The sequence below is a fragment of the Macaca fascicularis genome, chromosome 4 (assembly GCF_037993035.2).
Source record: "Macaca fascicularis isolate 582-1 chromosome 4, T2T-MFA8v1.1".
Lineage (NCBI taxonomy): Eukaryota > Metazoa > Chordata > Mammalia > Primates > Cercopithecidae > Macaca > Macaca fascicularis.
The window spans coordinates 129,124,898-129,146,087 of record NC_088378.1 but is presented as its reverse complement, the minus strand read 5'-3'; the positions used below and the strand labels follow the sequence as shown (position 1 = coordinate 129,146,087).

Sequence of the window (21,190 nt, the reverse complement as noted above, 5' to 3'; positions counted from 1 at the left end):
TTTTTAGCAGCAGAATCACAGACCCCAATATAGAGAACAGAGATAAAAGGCAAGATGCTCTCAGAGCAGTGGATTCTAAGATTAACTGATCTGCAGCCCTGGAAGAAACTTACAAACTAAAATTACACTGTAGCAGAGAACGGGGAGAAAGAAAGGAGAGGAAGGAGACAGAGGGCATCATCCGAGTATGGAGACAAGAAATTTGATGTGTAACTGGGTTGGGACCTCGTGAGGATTACATCTCATTTGTGAGACAAAAACCAACAGCCTCAGGCACTTTCCCCAGAAAGTGTCCTCTATACAAACCCCTGGATAGAGGGGTCAAATGACAGCACACAGGCACTGTCGGATGTACTGTAGAATGACAATATTATATTATTGATTAATGTTAAGATATTATTTAATATTAAATTATTAAGATTCAAACACTCACCCTACTCCCTGAATGGCTTTCACCTGCCTGACTAAATCCCCTATGTCCCAAGACTTCTTCTGAGAAAATAGATCCAAAATGCCCAATGCCTTTGCCCCAGGAAATGCCACCTCCTATTCAGCCACCACTCTTCACCTCATTCATCCTCCTTGTTTGTCCTTTCAGGTTTCATGGACAGCATTTGTTTACCAATAAAAACCCCACTCCATTAAACAGAAGGACACCCAGCCAATTGTGCCAGCTCAGAAGCTTGTCTCCATCAGAAATGCATTAACAACCCACACAAAAAAAGTGTATGACTTGCTAGTTTGGGCAGGTCATAGGTCAGAAGATACCTGCTCTTAGAGAAATAATATATATAGCAATCGTCTGATAAACCAGCCAAAGACCAATATTACAGAGGAGTGGCACTGTGGAGGGTCCTCCAGAAAGCATGGCCAAAATAGAATATTCCTTCCACTCATCACAGAAAGTCTGAGTGATGTGAGTTAAGATAGCAAAATATTTTAACAAACATTCCCGCTGGTCAGAAGCCAATTCCACTTTGCAACCTGAGTCCTATATTATTATTTAGGAATGACTGTTTAGTATCAGTGATCCCCAGGAAGGTGATAAGGCTAGCAGGATGGGAAGGGCAGGGGCCCCGAATTCAGAGTCCTGAGTTCAAAGCCCAGCTCCAGCACTTGCTAGCTGTGTGCTCTTGATTAGATGATGTATGCAGACTGGATAAATGTACACAAAATATTCAATAAATACCAGCCCTCTCCTAATGCCTTCCTTCTATCTCCAACCCTACCCCCAAAGTGAAGCAGGTCTGAATATTTTGTAAAACCATTATAGGGCAAGTACCGTTTAAACCCAGGAAAGAATCACCTCTGTGTTTGTGCAGTATGGTAATAAGGAATCCAGAGTATGGCCATCACATGCCCTTGGTCCCTATTTTCCTAAGTACCTTTCCATAATTTGCCCAGTGCCAAAATTCTGTTCATCCTTCAAAACTCAGATCCAATGCCATATTTGCATCTCTCAACAAAAATTAACCCCCACTTCCACTACTCCATTTTGCCTGTATGCTTATTACAGTGCTTACTTTGTTCTCCTGGGTATTACAGTTATGTTATGGTTCTGCCCCTCCAACTCCAAAGAAAAGACTCTTCAGAAATGGGATCTTGTCTCTCTCATCCCCCAAACCTTCTGGGCCTGGCACATTGCCTTGTGCTTGGCAAATCAAGAAAGATTTTGGATGAATGGATGAATAAATGGATAGATAGATAGATGGATGGGTGGACGGATGGACGAATATATGGGGAAAGAATCCATTCAAGATTGTCCTGATACCATATAAAAATGCATGGTCAAAGCAATTCTGTAGTGAGAGCTCATTTTAAGTAAGCCAATGAAACTACAAGAAGGTCATGCACTGCTAGGGAGACCATCCCACATGTAACACCAATACTCTGGGGAGTAGCAGAAATACTGGCCTGGAGCCTACGCTGTGTAGGCCTGATTCAAGCCCTGATCCAGTGGGTACTTCAATAAGTTCCCATCCCCTCTATGGGCCTCAGTTTGTTCATCTCACTTCCTGCCGCCTGGAAAACAGAGAGAGAGACTTAACCAGATGGAAGGAAGGCAGGCAGCATGGAGAGAAAATGCGACATAGTCCCCAGGGTCCAGTTTTATTTTCTAAATGGTTTTGTTGTTTGGTGACTTTTAAAAAGAAAACTCTAGAGGAAGAGAAATGAAACAGAATGTACAGAATTTTTTAAAAATAAAACAAAAATCAGAAGGAAGTAGGGCCCTCTCGTAAGTTTCTCATTAAACCAATACTGTAGTCAAATTATAGTAATGAGCTCGAGCTATCATTCCCTTTACAGACAAAAACATATTAAACCTGAAATGATCAAAGAGAAAGTATAGGCCCCACCACACTAAATTCTACCCCAGAGTTCCCCTGAAAGTGAGGTCTAATCTTTCCTGACTACCAAGCGAGGGACCTGGGTTTCTTCAGGTATCTGCTTGCATGAAAGGAAGACGCACTCCTGAATGGAAGCCAATATCCGAATGCCAGCACACAACCAGGAAAGAACCCAGCCCTTGGAGTGGCTGCAGCGCTGGGGTCCCTGGTCAATGCAATCCTAATGTAGCTTTGTATCTAAAACACTGGAGCAAGCAAGTTCTTCCAGTTTTAACGCTTTAGAAAAGTCACATGCATTGCTGTCGTCTGTTCCAGGCCTAATGCTGATCTGAAGTAACCAGAACTTGACCATGGGGACGAACGTGAAGTAGGGAGGAGAGAAGAACTCCAGTGGGTCATTGAGACTAGAACTGTGGCATTCTTAACATGTCTGGTGGTAACTGAATGCTCTGGGAACAGAGGCCAGCTTCTCTACCCTAGTTTCTGATTCCTATCCCTCTCCCATGGTCAGATCCTCTATGGTGTGGTAGTGAATGCAGAAAGTCACTTTTGTGGCCCACCACTAATCCACACTCTTTCTGTCCTCCAAGAGGGTCCCACAGGACCTCAAATAGATAGAATTATTGTATTAGAACATTCTGGTATTCCAGGAGTCAGTGTGAGGCTGTGCGAAGAACATACTCTTTGGAATCAGAATTGTGTGAGAATCCTGATTGTTACTCAATGGAACGCACCCCAGAGGAAAGCCTGCTTTCACTGTATCCAGTCGTATCCAAACAGGAGTCACAGGACCTGCATCTTTTGTGTAGAGAAAAATACTCCTGGTCCCAGTCACAGAGCATAACCTAACCTCAGCCAGCTACACCCTAAATGAAGCACCACTACTACACAATGGAGAACCAAGCACAGGGGTCTCGTACAGCTCCATGTGATACAACCCAAATGACAGCTAGAGAATAACAAATATAACTATCCTGTGGGGTGGGGTAGGGGCTGCAGTTTTACCCTGTCTCATTGTGAGGGGCTTTCCTTTGGCACTTCATTCATTCACGATTGCTTGACACTGGCTTGCTTATTGGGGGTATGCCTGGGGACGAAGCTGCAAACAAAACACAACCTTCTCCCCACCCCCCAGTCACCCACCACCACCAGGGCCTGTGCCCTTAGAAGGGCAGTAAACACTAGCTGGAGGAACAGCAGCATCCTTGTGAGACTGTGGGTTCCAGACGCAAGGGGGCTCTACTCTAGGACAATCACCTCCCCAGAAAGCTGGGGATGGGAAGAGATGAGGACTCATGGAGAAGACACCAGCAATAAAGAAGGAGGCAGGCTTAAAGGGTGTCCTTCCATGGCGACCATTATCCTGAATGTCCCCAAAGTCCCAATGTCAAATAGTCTGTCACCACCACTCCCATAAACACTGGCTGTGTCCCAGACAGCACCACACTTCAGAATCTAAGATAGATGTTCTTGACAGGTCTTGCTCCCAAGGAAGACACAAGATTGTCTAGGAGACCCGAGTCCCAACTGGGGCCTTGGAAAGGACAGAATTCACCACCTCCTCTGCTTCACTGGCCAGAGAAAGGTGGAGGGGTGTGAAGTAAACTGCAGGGGCCCCTGGCCATCCTCCCAACGCACCAGAAAAGCACCACCCTGTCAAAGCATCTGGGGCCAATCATTCGAGAAGCCCAAGAGGAGGGCACAGGCCACAGAGGGTGGGAAGGGCAGGTATTCTATGGGGGCCAGCAGCAAATACCTCTGTGGAGAGGCAGCAACCAGCCAAATGAGTACAGAAGCCAATCTGAGATACTGAATTAATTACCATAAAAAAACAGGCCGTCAACTACCAGTTACCCAGAAGGAATATCTCAACAACCTTCTTTTCACCAAAGGCTCCCTCCACCATCCGTGCTCTCAGAATAAAAGATTCACAACACTTCTCATCATTACAACTACCACCTTTTCAGCCCTACTATGCTGTAGGCCTACACTAGGTACTTTAAATATCTCACCAAATCCTTAAAACCACCCAATTGAGGAAAATTGTTATTCTCCCCATTTTACAGATGAGCTAACTGAGGCTGAGAGGCCACATAACTTAATCAGAGCTCCAAGGCACAGATAAGCATACAGACATGCACAAAAACATTCTATCCACCCCACCAGACTTGAAACTCCATGAGACCCACCCCCAGGCCCTGCCACGGAGCCCGCTTGTGGAGAACTTAGCTCCCAGCTTGGTGCCAGCGTGTACGGGGCACTCCGTGGGCACCTCTCCAGCCACTTACCACTCTCTACCCCCTGCCCGACCCCGCCCCACCTGCAAGAGGGAACGTGCTGTGCCTGGGAGTCTTGTCTTTTCAGTTCTTCACAACTGAGTTCATTCCCAAAGACTGAAATGCCCCAAGCCCTGTGTACCACTGGAGACCAAATGGAATTTCACAGATTCATTTCTTGAAAAGAAAACGATCACCTGCAGGCAGAGAGGAGCCAACTACATTTCTACTTAAGGAAAAAGGTATCGGGCTTTGAAGCATTCCTCTCAGTGGCCGATAATGAAGAAATAGGGTAGGTCCTTTTATTAAAAATTAATATTTTACATAAAAACAAAACAGACACAACATAAACCTCCAGTCTAGAAGCAAGTAAACACCAATTTGCACAGACTTGTTTAGTTGGCTCCAAAATGTGCCTTCCACTGTTTGGAGACCAAAATTAACTTCCAGTAGTAAATTTAGGAATGAAGAAGTTAAGATGGCTATGAACCCTCACCCAAGACCTCGGTACTACTTGGGGCCACAAAAAGGATTTTCTGTGTCTTTTTAGACCCCTGAGGCTGGGTTGCCTGTATTGCAGAGAGGGCCCTGTCAGTCCCAACTGGCATGCATCTGCCGGGCATCTGAAAGCTTTACAGTAAATGGTGACTCATCTACTGCAGCCACCATATGTACTGCTAATGTAATAAGCCGAAGTTTGTTCCATCCACATGAAAGAGAAACACTGGGTGCAGGGCTGTGAGTCTGACTCAAACTGAGACCCCTGTTCACCGCTACTCGTCAGCATCTAGCTGCAATTCAAACTGTAATTACCCAGCTCTTCGGGACTGAAGGCAGGGGGAAGGGGGGTTTCTAAGGAAGGGTCACATCCATAAACACAGAACTCACTTCTTATAAGTCATTTCTTTTGTTATTGTTGTTTATTTGGTTATTACCAAATGTCTACCCTTCTGAATTCTTATAAAGTCATTTCTTATCAAGCTAAGTCTCCCCATGTGGTCACTGATTCAACAAATATTAACGGAGTACCTACTATATCAGACACTATGCTAAGTGCCAGATACACAAGGGTGTGCAAAACAAGCTAGAATGCTGCCCTCATGGAGATTCTAAGTCCAGACTAGCTGCTTTACATACCTTTTCTCATTGAATAGATCCATCTTACAGATGGGAAAACTGAGGCTAGGAGAGGTCAGGGAAGTCACCCAGGGTCGCACATTAATTAAGTGGAGAGCCTGGACTCACACCCACTTCTGTGGCACCCTGAAGCTGAGGCTCTCAGCCACCAAGTTACTGACAGAGAGAGGAGCAAGGTCCAGTCCCTGTTCTGAGGAAGCTGGAGCCTAGTTAGGACAGGGACAATGAAGAAAATATTGGGGTGAAAAAAGAAAGTACTGGGGTGCTCGCAGAGAGGGAGAGGCTCACGAGACAGAGACAGCAAACCTCAGCTGGGGTAGGATTCTGGACATCTTCCCCAAAAGAGGCCATGAAAGTGGTAGGGAAGGCCGGGCGTGGTGGCTCAAGCCTGTAATCTCAGCACTTTGGGAGGCCGAGACGGGCGGATCACAAGGTTGGGAGATCGAGACCATCCTGGCTAACACGGTGAAACCCCGTCTCTACTAAAAAAATACAAAAAACTAGCCGGGCGATGTGGCGGGCGCCTGTAGTCCCAGCTACTTGGGAGGCTGAGGCAGGAGAATGGTGTAAACCCGGGAGGCGGAGCTTGCAGTGAGCTGAGATCTGGCCACTGCACTCCAGCCTGGGCAGCAGAGCGAGACTCCGTCTCAAAAAAAAAAAAAAAAAAAAAAAAAGAAAAAAAAAAGAAAGTGGTAGGGAAACAAGGTCCAGAAAAGCAGGTAAAAATGAGGCTGGTGCTAGGCTGTCTCCCAAAAATTCATGGCCACCCGGAACCTTAGAATGTGATTTTATTTGGAAATAGGGTCTTTGCAGACATAATTAGTTAAGATGAGGTTATACTCATCGTAAGCTCACCTAATCCAATGACTGGTGCCCTTATTTATAAAAAGAGAAAATAGCGATACACGCACGCACACACACTCACTCACGGAGAATGCCACGTGACAATGGAGACAGGGATTGCAGTGATGTTGCCACAAGCCAAGAAACACCCGGAATCGCCAGCAGCCACCAGGAGCCAGAGAGAGGCACGGAGCAGTTTCTCCCTCAGAGCCCCTGGATGGAACCAACCTTGCCAACACCTTGATTTCAAACTTCCAGAACCGCAAGAGCAGACATTTCTGTTGCTTTGAGTCATCCAGTCTGTAGTACTTTGTTTCAGCAGCCCTAGAAAGCTAAGACAAGGCAAGCTCCAGGCAGGCTATGCACACTGTGTGAAGGAGTCTGCACTCCACCCTGCAGGTGTGGGGCAGATTATAAGCAGCAGAATGGGATACATCCCAAGGCGCATTTTGTAACTGGAGCTTATATCCTTCAAATCTATGGCCTCCAGTCTGAGAACAGTTAGTGTCCTCCAGGGCTTCATTGTCCACTGTCCATGCTTTCCCTGCCCACATTCTTCTTGCTGGGCTCATCCGCACTGACAGATTTGAAATTCCATGAGACCTCCCAGGCCCTGCCACAGAGCCGGCTTGCAGAGAACCTAGCTCCCAGCTTAGCACCAGGCATGTACGGGACACTCCGTGAGTGCCTCTCCAGCCACTCACCACTCTGCCCGACCCCACCCCACCTGCAAGAGGGAACATGTTGTGCTTGGGAGTCTTGAGTACTAGACTCAAGTACCAGAATCTGTTTGCAGATGGTGCCCGACTCCAGCCAGGACATTCTTCTGAGCAGATGCCTCTAAACTGTAGTTCTCATGGGTTTCTCAAGCTCAACATGTCAAAAGGTAATCTCGGCTCAACATCTTTCCCCTTACATCTCTTGGGTTCCCCCTCATCTTTGTCAGTGGTGCCACCAAGCATCCAGTAACATGCTAAAAGCTGGGGATCAGCGTAGACTCCCCTGCACACCTCCACATCCAGGGAACTACAAAATTCTCTCTCCATTCTAGTCCCCCTTTTTCACTCCATAGCACAATTCCCATCATTTCCTCTCCGGATTCTTGCTGTGGCCACATGATGCATTTTCATTCCTCTAAGACTCTCCCTTTTCTCCCCTACCCCCACCCCAATCCAGTCATCTTGATTGCGAAGCCAATGCTGACTCCAAGAAGCACGGCTTTCAGAAAAGCTACCTCCAGCCCCAGTGCACCCAGCGTAAGGGCCTCTGGTGATTCACAGGCCTTAACCCCGTCAGCAGCCCCACCCAACCTCATTTCCTTATCCTCTCACCCCGGCAGGATACACTCCTCCTACATCTTGATCCTACCCTCTAACTGCTCTGTGTGCTTTGATTCCTGCTTCCTATCAGAGCTAAGCAAGTGCAGAATCTAAGGCCCTAAGGAGCTAATACCTTAGGGCTGCTGCTTTCTCTTACTAGGAAACTCTCGCTTTGGGTTTTCTTTGTATTCATCCAAAGTGGAGAACGTTCTCATTTGCAGGATTAAGAGAATTCCTCTTGCCCAAGGGTGGGACAGGGAGATTGGAGGGTCACTAAAAGTTTTACATATTTAGTCAAAGCTAATATACCCACCCCCCCAGGCTACAGTCAGCAGATAGGTCAGTTTCTCAGGGGGTTGGATAGTGCTCAAAGTTGCAGACCAATGTAACAGCAACCACCACTTAACAGCTGTGCTCCAAAACTTTGGGTATTATTTAATCGTCGTGGTAACCCTACCAAACTAGGTGCTGTTATCACTGCCACTTTATAGACAGAAGAGTGAGGCATTAAGGGGTTAAGTACTCTGACTCAAAGTCTTACAATTGGGAAGGGAAAAGGCAGCAATTAAGAACCATCCCAGCTGTGTTCCAGTGAGGTCACTTACAAGGAAGGGAGGGAATTTGGTTCACACAGCCTTAAGATGTGAGGCCCCAGCACACAGGGTTATACTGATGTGTGCTCAGGGATGGAGACAGAATTTGAATCTCCTCCTATAGGACTCTCTAGGCCTCCATTTCCTTATCTGAAAAACAAGAATGATTAGCCCCACCCACAAGAGTTATTGGGAGGATTTAAATGAGATGATGTATGTTAAATTACAGAGCAAAATGCCTGGCACACAGAAGGTGTGTAATAAAGATAAGCTGCTTCAAATTGAAAACAGACGGGTCCTGCATGGTGGCTCACACCTGTAATTCCAGCACTTTGGGTGGCCGAGGTGGGCAGATCACCTGAGGTCAGGAGTTCAAGACCAGCCTGGGCAACATGATGAAACCCTGTCTCTCAAACAAATACAAAAATTAGCCAGGCGTGGTGGTGCACACCTGTAGTCCCAGCTACTAGGGAGGCTGAGGTGGGAGGACTGCTTGAGCCTGGGAGGCAGAAGTTGCAGTGACCTGAGATCACACCATTGCATTCCAGCCTGGGCGATAGAGCCAGACCTTGTCTTGGAAAAAAAAAAAAAAAAAAAAGGGGAAGGGACAGAATAAGATCAAGACAGAGAGAAGCAGGCAGAGGAGGAAGCAGTGCCCTGCCCCTGTGCATGAATCCCTTGTGATCACAAAAATAACAAGAGCAACAGCTAGTGTGTATAGAAGACTTGGAAAGTTCCAAGCAGTTTCCAGATACAACTCAGTTAGTCCTCCCCATATCCCTAGGAGGTAAGTTAGTCATCCTCATTTTACAGAGGGAGAAACTGAGGCTCAGAAAAGTTGGCTGACTTGGTCACAGTTATGGAGGCTGGCAGCTGTAAAGCTGGGACCTGGCCCCAGGTGACTAACTCCAGGTCCCACATCCTATCAACTGCTTCCTGAAAATCAGGCAGGCCCCCTTCCTGGTTCCTGACCTTCCTCTTCCCTCCTCATCTCAGAATCTTCTTGCCCTTCACCCTCTTCTCTTCTGCCCCTCTCCTCACTCCACAGAAGATGAACTCTGGCCAGTGCCCATGACTCCTCTTGTTGAAAGGGCATTGGTACAGAGGAAGGATCACAGGCAGAGCAGGCAGAGGCCTCTGTCCTGGACCCAAGTCAGTCCAGAAAGGAGCTCACACCCAAGTCCCTGCACACTCCAGTTCCCTCAGCTCACAGGTTGCAATCAGGCACCAATGAGGTAACAGACATGGGTATGTCCAATATATCCTAGATGACTGTTCAAATCTACCTAATGCCTTCTGGAACCTTCCTCAACAAATGCCGCCTCTCTCAGGCATCCCCTATACTGCATCTTGCCCAGTCACTAGCCCCTTGCCCTGAGTGGCCCCAATGTCCCTTGTCTTAAAAACAGCATCCCTGGCCTTGCTGCCTTCTCATGACACTTACCTCCCATACACCCTACTCCTCAGCCTCTGCAGGGATTTGTGTAACCACTCCCTCTGGATGTACAAGCTCCCCAAAGGCAGGGACAATAATCCACATCCCCTATGGGATCCTGCATTGTGTCTGTTTTGGCATGCATCCAGGGGAAACCTTGAGAAATAGTAACTGAAAAGCACAAAGAATATTTAAGCATGACATCTTAAGTCATTCTCACAACAAACCAGGGAGACACAGAGGTTACTCCCATTTCAACATGAGGAAACTGGGGCTTGGACTAAGAAACTCAAGGTCATCTTGCTCCCAAGTAAAGGAGCTCAATACTAGAATTCATTAGTTATGCCCCAAAGTGTCCTAAACACACCAGATAAGTGGCTGGCCTCCTTTCCTTTCTGCTTTTTCCACAAACCAGGCTTACAAAAAGTTTCAACTGCACGGTAAATCTAAGTCTGCTCAACAAAATGTTCTCTTTAAGTCTCTGTCTTCTCCTCTTAGGCCACATCTCCAGATCTGAAATGGAAGGGGCACATATTTATTTGCTGGAGGTTGCATTCTCTTTTCACTGTTATTCGCAGTGACTCTGTTGGCTGCCCTGTTTGGGGCTGTGTTTGTCTGCCTGCCCGTCTCTGTTGTCACGCTAGCCCTGGATCTGCCCCCCAACTACAGACATTCTGCAGAGATGGGACAAAACGAGGGAGAGCGGACAAGGGGCTCCAGGACTCTGTAAAACCGGCTCGACAAAGAGAGTGCTTGCTCAGAAGCCAAAAACTCCTGTGATCTAATTTGTGGGTGTCACCATTACCTCCTCTCAGGGTGGAGACTGGGAGCTTGAGAAGAGAGATGTGACTTGTCCAAAACTACATGGCAACGTAGTGACTCAAATCCAGCTCCATGTGGATGACTTCCCAGTGCTGTCTCTCCACCGCAACACATTTCCTCTTTTTACTACCAGAAGCTCCCCCCCCTTTCTTCTTTTAAAAACCAGCATTCCATGACATATTAAGAATTTGACAAAGAAAAAAACCTAATCAAAAGTACATCAAATAAGCCCTACACCTGTCCAGATCCTTATGGACGTGTGTGCACTGATATTTACCAGGTCATCATCAGCACAGGTAAGCAATTCCATATTCTTGTCCCACTTAACCTTGCTCTGTCTATCTCGTATCAAGTGTTTAAGTTCTCCACTGTACTGTTTTCACAGCATTTGCCTAACTATTCCCTAATTACCTGCATTTGGATTATTTCCGGGGTTTGTTTCTGTCTTTTTTTTTTTTTTTTTTTTTTGCCATCTTTGGATAAGTGGCTTTCCTTCCTCTTGGGATTATTTCTGTGGGACTTATTCTTAAAGTAAAAACGCTGGTAAAAAGGTAGGAACAGGACCACGGCTCCTGTGGCCCATTTGTCCGGCATCACAATGCTCTCCAGAAAACCAGCTCCACGCGCAGCAACGTTAGTGGTACTCTGTTTTCCTTCTCACAGGCCTCAAGAGTGGGCTTTATAAATGTAATCCATTTCTGGCTAACATGACAAGCAAACTGAAGTGTCACCTTAGAGCCGGCTTAACCTACATTTCTTTTGTGTTGAGATAGCTAAACACTTTGGCTGGGTGTGGTCTCTCATGCCTGTAATTCTAGCATCTTGGGAGGCCAAGGCAGGAGGATCACTTGTGTCCAGGAGTTCAAGACCAGCCTGGGCAACACATCAAGACCCCTATCTCTGCAAAAGTCAAAAAAGTCAAAAATTATCCAGGCACCATGGTAAGTTCCAGCTACTTGGGAGGCTGAAGCCAGAGGACTGCTTGAGCCCAGGAGGTTGAGGCTGCAGTAAGCCATGATTACACCACTGCACTCCAGCCTGGGTGACAGAGCAAGACCCTGTCTCAAAAATAAATAAATAAATAAATAAAAAATAAAAGAAAGTGAAACACCTTTGTATCTCTCAGTTTATGATCCAGGCTTCATACAAAATGATGTGTTCCTATGCCTGGGTTTTTCACCAATATAGTCTAAGTATTTGCTTAAAGATCTTCATCAGTTCTGTGCTTAACTTTGATAACATGTCTTATCCATTGGTTTATTACAACTGTTTCCCTCTTCCATTAACTTCGCTATATGTGTATATATATATTTATTATTATTATTATTATTTTGAGAGAGAGTCTCACTCTGTTGCCCAGGCTGGAGTGCAGTGGTGCAAACTCGGCTCACTGCAACCTCTGCTCCCCAGGTTCAAGCGATTTTCCTGCCTCAGCCTTCCAAGTAGCTGGGATTTATAGATGCGTGCCACCACACCTGACTAATTTTGTATTTTTAGTAGAGATGGGGTTTTGCAATGTTGGCCAGGCTGATCTCCAACTCCTGATTTCAGGTGATCCACCCACCTTGGCCTCCCAAAGTGCTGGGATTACAGGCATGAGCCACCGCACCCTGACATCTTTTAACATGATTTTATTATTTTTATCTTATAGATTTTATTCCTTTATAGTTGAACACATCTCATTCCATTAATGATCATTTTTATGGAATTTTCAAACACATTTGATCTCGAGGATAAAAATACCATCTGCTTCCTCTGAGTTTTAAGAGTTTGTAAAACTTTTTAATACACCTAAAATATATAATATATGATGTGAGATATAAATCTGAGTTCATTTTCTCCACATTGTTATCTAGTTTTTCCCAAGAGCCATTTACTGTAAAATTATTTCTTTCACTATTATTTGCCTCTCCAAATTTGTCATATATAAATGTCTTCCAGGCCAGGCGTGGTGGTTCATGCCTATAATCCCAACAATTCGGGAGGCTGAAGCAGGAAGATCACTTGAGCCCAGGAGTTCAAGACCATCCCAGACAACATGACAAAACAAAATGACAAAACCCTGTCTCTACAAAAAAAATACAAAAAATTAGCTGGGCATGGTGGTGCACGCCTGTAGTCCCAGCTACTCAAGAGGCTGAGGTGGGAAGATTGCCTGAGCCCAGGAAGTTGAGGCCACAGTGAGCCGTGATCACGCCACTGCACTCCAGCCTGGGTGCAGTGAGACCCAGTCTCAAAATAAATAAATAAATGTCTTCCATTTATTTAGATCTGTTTATTGTACTGATCTTCCATTTTCCTGCTTTATCCTACTATTGTACTATTTTAATAACTACTGCTTGCCTGCCTTGTTTGCTTAGAGAAGTCCTGCTCCTAAAAGATATTCAAAACATCCTTTGATATGCATGTCCACCAATTTTTCCTGACTATTATTATAGTTATCATGTTCCTTCATTATGAAGTATTTCATTGGAATTTTAACTGCCAAAAGGGCATGAAATATAGGCATAAACTTTGGAATGCTGACCCTTTAATGCTTTAATTTCTGATCAGAAGCAGCCATGTAGGATTTTGTAATTTTCTTTGAATAGAAATTGTGTCATTTGCAAACAGCGATATTTTTATCTCTTCCTTCCCTATACCAATCCCTCTAGTTTCTCTTTGTTCCTATATTGTTATGACAAGCATCTGTTAAACTATGTTAAATAAGAGTAGAGATAAGGGGCATTTTGGTTTAGTTCCTGTTTTTCAGGGCACACTTCTAGTATTTCCCCACTCTGTATCTGCAGCCCCTGTGTAAGGATTGCTACATGGTTATACACAAGCAGGCTCTTTATCCTACATAAGGGTAAATCCCCCAACACACCTATTTTTTACTCTTCTGATGCTTTATAATGCATATGTAATTATTTCCAGTATTTTTCTACATCCACTGAGACCAAATTCATTCATCCATCAAATATTTGTTGACTGATTATATGTTAGGCACTGTGCTAAATAATAGGTATTCTGATTTTTATGATTTCTTTCTATTAATATTGGTCTCTCTGTGTTGAATCAGACTTACATTCCTGAGATGAGCCTTGCTTGGTAATTTTTCAAGACTCATTTTTTGAGACAGGGTCTCACTCTGTCACCCAAGCTGGAGTGCTGTGGCATGATCAGGGCTCACAGAGTCTCAGCCTCCAGGGCTCAAGCAATCCTCCCACCATGCAATCCCTCCCAAGTAGCTGGGATCACAGGTATGCACCACTGTGCCCGGCTAATTTTTTTTTTTTAACTCTCTGTAGAGATGGGGTCTCACTATGTTGCCCAGGCTAGTCTAGAACTCCTGGGCTCAAGCAATCCTCCCCTGTCAGGTTCCCAAAATGTTGGGATTATGGGTGTGAGCCACTGCACCCGATCTCAAGACTCCTTTTTTTAAAGAGCCCATTCAGTGATCATAAAATTCATCTGGAAAAATTAATAAAGAGTACTGAGATATCAACCTCCAAAACCCAAATCAAACATCACCTCCTGTGTGAAGCCTTCCCAAACCTCACTTTTATTTTTTTACCCTTGCCTTTCTGAAGTAGAGTTAGAGGCTCCACAGTCCCCCCTCCCTCCATCACCACATTCATTTATCACAGGGACTGTAATGCAATCAATCAATGGCCACGTGTCTGATTCCCCTCAAGACTCAGTGCCCTGAGGACAGAGACATGGTATATCACCAGGGCTAACTACTATGGCTACTGGATGGTAGATGTGCAATAGACATTTCCTACTTAGGTCATTCACCTATTTATTTATTCCACTGATAACTTCTGCAGCTGTGTGTTTACATGAAATTGATCTGTAATTTCCTTCTTGGGATGAGCAGGGCATGGACAAGTCCACTCAGTTCCAAGCACACACAGAGAAGCTGTGGTCCAGTGGGCAGGCTTCCTGTCTGGAGAGATGCTGGCAATCTCCAGCTGGCTGGGCTCACAGGGGCTGTGGGGAAGGGGACAGCCTAGAATAAAATTATGAATAGTCCCAACAAGTGGGCAAAGCTCTATGATGGGGGAGGTCAGGATGGGCAACCCTCTGCAACTCAGGCATCAGGACATCTATCGAAGGTTACTAAGGCTCCATCCATCTGGCTGGACTGGGCAAGACTCCAACCCCTAGGACTAGTGATGCTGGCTACTACTTATCAATAAACACTGTGTTAACACTAGTTATCAAAAACCAGTTCTATGACCACCCTGTCAGGTATATATCTATGAGACTCCTGTCTTATACATAAAGAAACTGAGGCCCGGGAGGGTTAAACAATTTACCCAAAGTTACACAGCCAGTAAGGACATGAGCTGGAATTCAAACCCATGTCTCCCCACCACACCTGGTTATCACTAACAAATGGACAGGACAAGGTCTCGGTCCCAATTCGGGACCCGGATATCAGGCACATTAGCAGAACAGGAACTAACACAGAAGCCTCTTAGAAGAACTGAGACTCAGAGAAGGAAACGGGACACAGTAACGAGGCAGGAGGCCCTGCGGTGTCAAAGCCAGAATAGTGTCTGAGCCCAGAATCCTAACCAGAAGGGATCTGAGTCTCCATTTCCTCAGACCAGACATGACTATAAGAGCTGAGGGCAGGGCTTGGCTGAAGGAAGTAACCCACGGAGCTGCCCTTACCAAAGATGAGGCAGGCAAGGTCTGGATGGGTGTACACCACTCAGCCCAACAGACCCCACAGAGAACCAACGTGTAGTCACACAGGCTTCCCACTACGACATCAGCTGCACTCAGAATGGGAGGGAGGCTGTGGAACATGGAGAATCTGACTTTGAATAAATGTCTGAAAATCTTGGCCTTTGGTTTCCTTATCTGTAAATAAACAGGGCTGGACCAGATGACTTCTGCAGACACTATGGATTCTGTTTCTCATTTGGGGATTCTTTGTCTTAACAACACTATTTATTTGAATTTTTTAAAAAAATCTTTTTTTTCTTTTTTGAGACAGAGTTTTGCTCTTGTTGCCCAGGCTGGAGTGCAACGGTGCGATCTCGGCTCACCACAACCTCCACCTCCCAGGTTCAAACGATTCTCCTGCTTCAGCCTCCCAAGTAGCTGGGATTACAGGCACGTACCACCACGACTAGCTAATTTTGGTGTTTTTAGTAGAGACAGATGTTAGTCAGGCTGGTCTCGAACTCCCAACCTCAGGTGATCTGCCCACTTCAGCCTCCCAAAGTGCTGGGATTACAGGCATGAGCCACCGCACCCCGCCTAAAAAAAATCTTTTAAAATATTTCCTGGTGCTCTACATGTTCAGAGAAATTTCTTTAGTAGTGAACTATAGAAATGATTCCTGAAAGTACAGTCTTAATAGCACCATTTAAATCAGGGGTCCTATGTATGGTCATAGCTAGCTAGGCTTTAGGAGGCTTGCAGCTCACACAGGCAAAATAAAAACTGGGAGTTTGGTGTGCATGAATACAGAAGTGGGGAATGTTTCTGAAGGGAAAGTCCATGGCTTCCATCATATTCCCAAAGACGTCTGTCAGCCACCAAAAATGTTAAGAATAACTAACTGATCCAAATGGACCTACAAAGTCAGCTCAGTGATGGGGCATGATGGCTCATGTCTGTAATCCCAGCACTTTGGGAAGCTGAGGCAGGAGGATCACTTGAGGCCAGGAGTTCAAGATCAGCCTGGGAAACATGGTGAGATGCCTGTCTCTCCAAAAAAAAAAAAAAAAAGAACTAATTACAAAAAAGTAGCCGGACATGACAGCCATGTGTCTGTCGTCCCAGCTACTAGGGAGGCTGAGGTGGGAGGATCACTTGAACCCAGAAGTTTGAAGCTGTGAGGAGTCTGAGTCAGTGAACTATGGCTGTGCCACTGTACTCCAATCTGGGCGACAGGGTGGGGCCCTGTGTCAAAAATAAAAAAAATGAAAAAACAACTCAGCTAAATCAGTGGAGGCTAGGACAGCAATGTTTAGCCATAGCAGTCAGCTCAACTGACCAAATGTGCCCAAAGAAATTGTGTAGCCACAAACCCTCTTCTACCCTCTTGGACCATCTAGAAAGGATATGGCCACTAATGAAGCCAAAAAAGTGATTGGGTGGGTCTGGGCATCTCATCTTCACTACTTCAATAGAAAACAGGATGAATTTCATTGCAATAGAAGATCATCTTTACAACAGTTTGGTGGATTCATTCGATACTGGATACTTGGGTACTTAGTGCCCTAATATCAATGGAGGAACAGGTGTCATTTCCTCTACTTTCCCACTCCCCAAAGGCAGGCCCCACCTGGAGCTGGTTAGAAATGCATCTGGGGCCTCACTCACACTTGCTGGATCAGAATCTGCATTTTTTTTTTTTTTTTTTTTTTTTTTTTTGAGACAGAGTCTCCCTCTGTCACCCAGGCTGGAATGCAGAGGCACGATCTCAGCTCACTGCAACCTCCGCCTCCCGGGTTCAAGTGATTCTTCTGCCTCAGCCTCCTGAGTAGCTGGGACTATAGGTGCGTGCCACCACGCCCAGCTAGTTTTTGTATTTTTAGTAGAGACAGGGTTTCACCATGTTGTCCAGGATGGTCTTGATCTCTTGATATCGTGATCCGCCCGCCTCGGCCTCCCAAAGTGTTGGGATTATAGGCGTGGGCCACCACGGCTGGCCCAAAATCTGTGTTTTAACAAGAGTTCTAGACCCAAGGAGATTCATGTGCACCTTGAAGTTTAAGAAGTACTGCTGCACTTGCGTTGGCCAAAATTTACAGAAGAAAAAATGAAAGATAAAAGAAAAATTACAAGTGAAAATACAAGTAACAAGAATGTGAGCAAATGTCAGGGAAGAGAAGGAAAGCCAAAAGTGGGCCCTGTGGGGAAAAAAGTTTTTCATGAAATTAATAAACCATGGGCCCAATTTATTTCAAAGGAATAAACTGGAAAAGTTAAAAAAGAAACACAAAGACCCAATAAAAGCCACTGATACAAGGAATTTTATGTGCAATCTTCAGATAATAACTTTGAAAGACAAAATCAACAGGGTGGTACTTACAAATTTACAAGACACCCAAATGAAAGCAAAAGGAAAGACACAAACTGAGCAGCAACAGAAGACAAATTAGAGTAAGTGAAAAACAACCAAGGGGAAAACACCTGGACTTAAAGCATCCTTGGAGAGTCTTTCAATAATGTGTAAACATTTTTTAGCCACTTATACAGGCAAAACATTCACATTTTTTAAAAATGTGCCATAAAGCATAGGCCTCTCTGAACACCACTCTGTCCCCAGAGGAAACCTCTGTTACAAGCCTGGTTCACAGCTTTCAGGCCTCTTTTGTATGAATAAGTGATTCCATTAAAAATATTATACTGTCAAAAATATGATATTGTTTTGTGTGTTTTCTTTTTCAAAAACAGTGTCACCCTGTACCTATCACTCTGCAACCTGCTTTTTTCACTCAAAATTATGTTTCTGAGATCTAGTCTTACGACTAGTTACTAACTGAATGTATTCCTTTTAACTACTCTTGCAGTGTTTTCCAACTTTTTTGACTGAATCACACAGTAAGAAATACACTTTATATTGTAATCCAGTTCGCATTTGTGAATACACAAAACTGAAACAAAAGCTCACCAAATATTCAGCCACATTATGTGCAATGCACTCCATTATCTTCTATTCTTTTGTTTCACACAGTGTCAAAACCCACTAAGGTATTTTATTGACCCACTAAAGATCTGAACAACTCAGGTTTTATTTAGCTCATCTCCCACTGATGGATATTTACATTGTTGTCTTCAATTTTCTACGATTACTATAATGTCCAATGAACATTGTACATGTGAATGTTTCTCTAGGACAGATACCTATTAGTGGAACTGCTGGGTTCTAAGAGATGGGCATTTATAATTTAGATAAATATCACAAAATTGCCTTCCAAAGCAATTATATCCATTTACTCTCGCCAGCAATGTATGAAAGTAATATTTCTTTACACTGTCACCAAATCAGTGTATTATTAAATATTTTGATCTCTTCCAATCTGATAGATTACAAATGCCTTCTTATTGTGGCTCTGATTTGTACTTTTTATTATAAGAGGGTTGTGGGTCTTTTCATATATTTAAGAGCCACTTACACTTCTTTTCTGTGAATTTCTATCCATGTCCTTTTGCCCATTTTTCAATTAATAACACTTTTTATTTATTTTTAAAGGCTCTTTGTATATGAAGAAAAGTAACTCCTTTTATCATATTTTTTCCAAATTATTTTTCTCAGATTATCATGTATCTTTTGACTTTGTTTATGGTGGTACTCTCATGAAGTGGTTCTCATTTTGATGTTGTCAAATGTATCAATCTTTTATGTTATAGCTTCTGGGATTTGTGTCAAACTTAGGAAGGTCTTTCTACTCCCAAGATAACAGAAAAATTCTTCTATGGCTTTTATACTTTCATTCTTTATTTAACCATTTGACTTATGTTTGATAGGCTTATTCTTGTCTAAAGCACAAATTAGGATCCTGCTCTTTCTTATCTCCCAGATAGCTATCTGGTTGTGAAGATCCTATATTTCTCCATACATTTGAAATACTGCCTTTATCACAAAATACACACACACATACACATGCCCTTATTTATTTCGGGTTCGCTATTCTGTCCCATCACTTGTTCAGCCAATTAGTACCAAGTGATCTTAGTTACTGTAGTTTTTTTAAATGCTTACTATATATCAGAACTAGAACTTTTTCTTTTTCATATTTTTCATGCATGCTAATTTTTCCATATGAACTTAGAACCAGCTTTTCTACACCCAAAATAATCCTAGTGGTAATTTTATTGTGATCACACTTTACATGTATAGGAAAAGTGACATTTTTATAACACTGACCCTTTCTAGCCAAGATTACATTATCTTTCTCTTTAAGTCTTTTATGCCCCTTGGTAGTGCTGAGGTTATATATTAATATAATTTTATTAAGCTTATAACTAGATATTTTATCTCTTTTGTTGCTTATACAAGTGGGATTTTTTTTTCTTCCATCATATTTTCTAGCTGGATATTTATGGGGGAGTACTACTCATTTTTGTGCATTAATTATGCACCAAACTACCTTACTGAATTCTCTTGTTTGTCTTTTAGTTTTGCCTTTTCCTTCTAGGTTTTATACCTCTTATCTAATTATACCAGCTTCTCCCCACCAGAACAAGGTTATGTAATTATGGTGCTTAATCGAGATTTTAATGGGAATGCATCTAGCATTCACCGTTTTAATACTAAGCAAAATTTTGGCTACTTGCTTGACAAAAATGTATTTTCCCATGTTGAGGAGGTATCCAATTATTCCTATAGCAGTTTTTATTAGAAACAGATGTCTAATTTTTCATAAACCTTTTCAGCATCTTATTTTCTCCTTAGATCCTTTAATACAATGAATTTTTATTAACAGAAATCCTAAAGTTAACCTATCCTTATCTTCCTGTTCTGGAACTCCCGTGACCATGGAGTTCTTTCAATGGGCTGCTGGGTTCTAATTATGTTATTAGAATGTTGCATCTTCAGTGTTCAAAACGGAGACCACTTCGTGGCTCTGTGTGCACACCTGTTTTTTTGTCACATTTTGTTACACTAGCTTCATAAAAAGAATTTAAGCGCTCTTTCTCTACTCTAGGACAATGTAAATTGCATTAAAATCACCTGTACCTTCAATATTTGAAAACATTCACCTGTGAAACCATCTGGTTCTGGGACTATTTTAAGAAATAGCTCTTTGATAACTTTCTCCATTTCTTCTATGGTAATTGGTCTGTTTAAATTTTATTCTATTCTAGTGTCTGGGTTTTTTGTGTGTGTTTTTTTAAGAACACATACTTTCATGTTATATAAACTATTTCTAAACATAGAAAAAGATCCTACCAGCATCACTATAAGAAGTAAATATAGTCTCCACCCCAAACCTTACCAGGACAACGCCCAACCAGCCTGGTTCCTAGCTGCTGCACCCCTCCTCTCTGCCCTGTTTAAGGCCTCATCTTTTCTCACCAACAGATTCACAAAAAAAGAGGACAGACAGGTTTGCAACAAACTAGAAATACACTCCACAGCAACATAGGGGCTACCCCTGTCCACCCCACCTCCAGTGCCATCAGGGAAGGACTGCTGAAACTCGCCTTACTTTCTCTCATGTAGCCAAATGGCCCATTCCCCTCTCAGCAGAGGTCCTTCCAATTTTGTGTGGGCTTCTTTTTCTGAGCCTTCACCAGCCCCTACCCCATGGCTGAAGCCAGCAGCCCACCCCACTCCACTCACTCCAAATCCTCTGCCTCCTACGCACAGTATGAAGGGATCCATGTGTATGCCTGTCCACCAGGCACCCGGCAGAGGCTAGAGTACCTGCTATACACAGGTCCTGCCCTCTAAGAGCGT

At 43.9% G+C, this 21,190-nt stretch overlaps 1 protein-coding gene and 1 pseudogene across 37 annotated transcripts in view; both read right to left on the bottom strand.

Annotated features, from left to right (window-relative positions):
• TRERF1 (transcriptional regulating factor 1) overlaps nucleotides 1-21,190 on the bottom strand; it is a 228,739-nt gene that overhangs the window by 171,824 nt on the left and 35,725 nt on the right. The gene's annotated exons all lie outside the window — the stretch shown is intronic.
• Nucleotides 16,051-16,130, bottom strand: LOC123573298 (small nucleolar RNA U3; annotated as a pseudogene).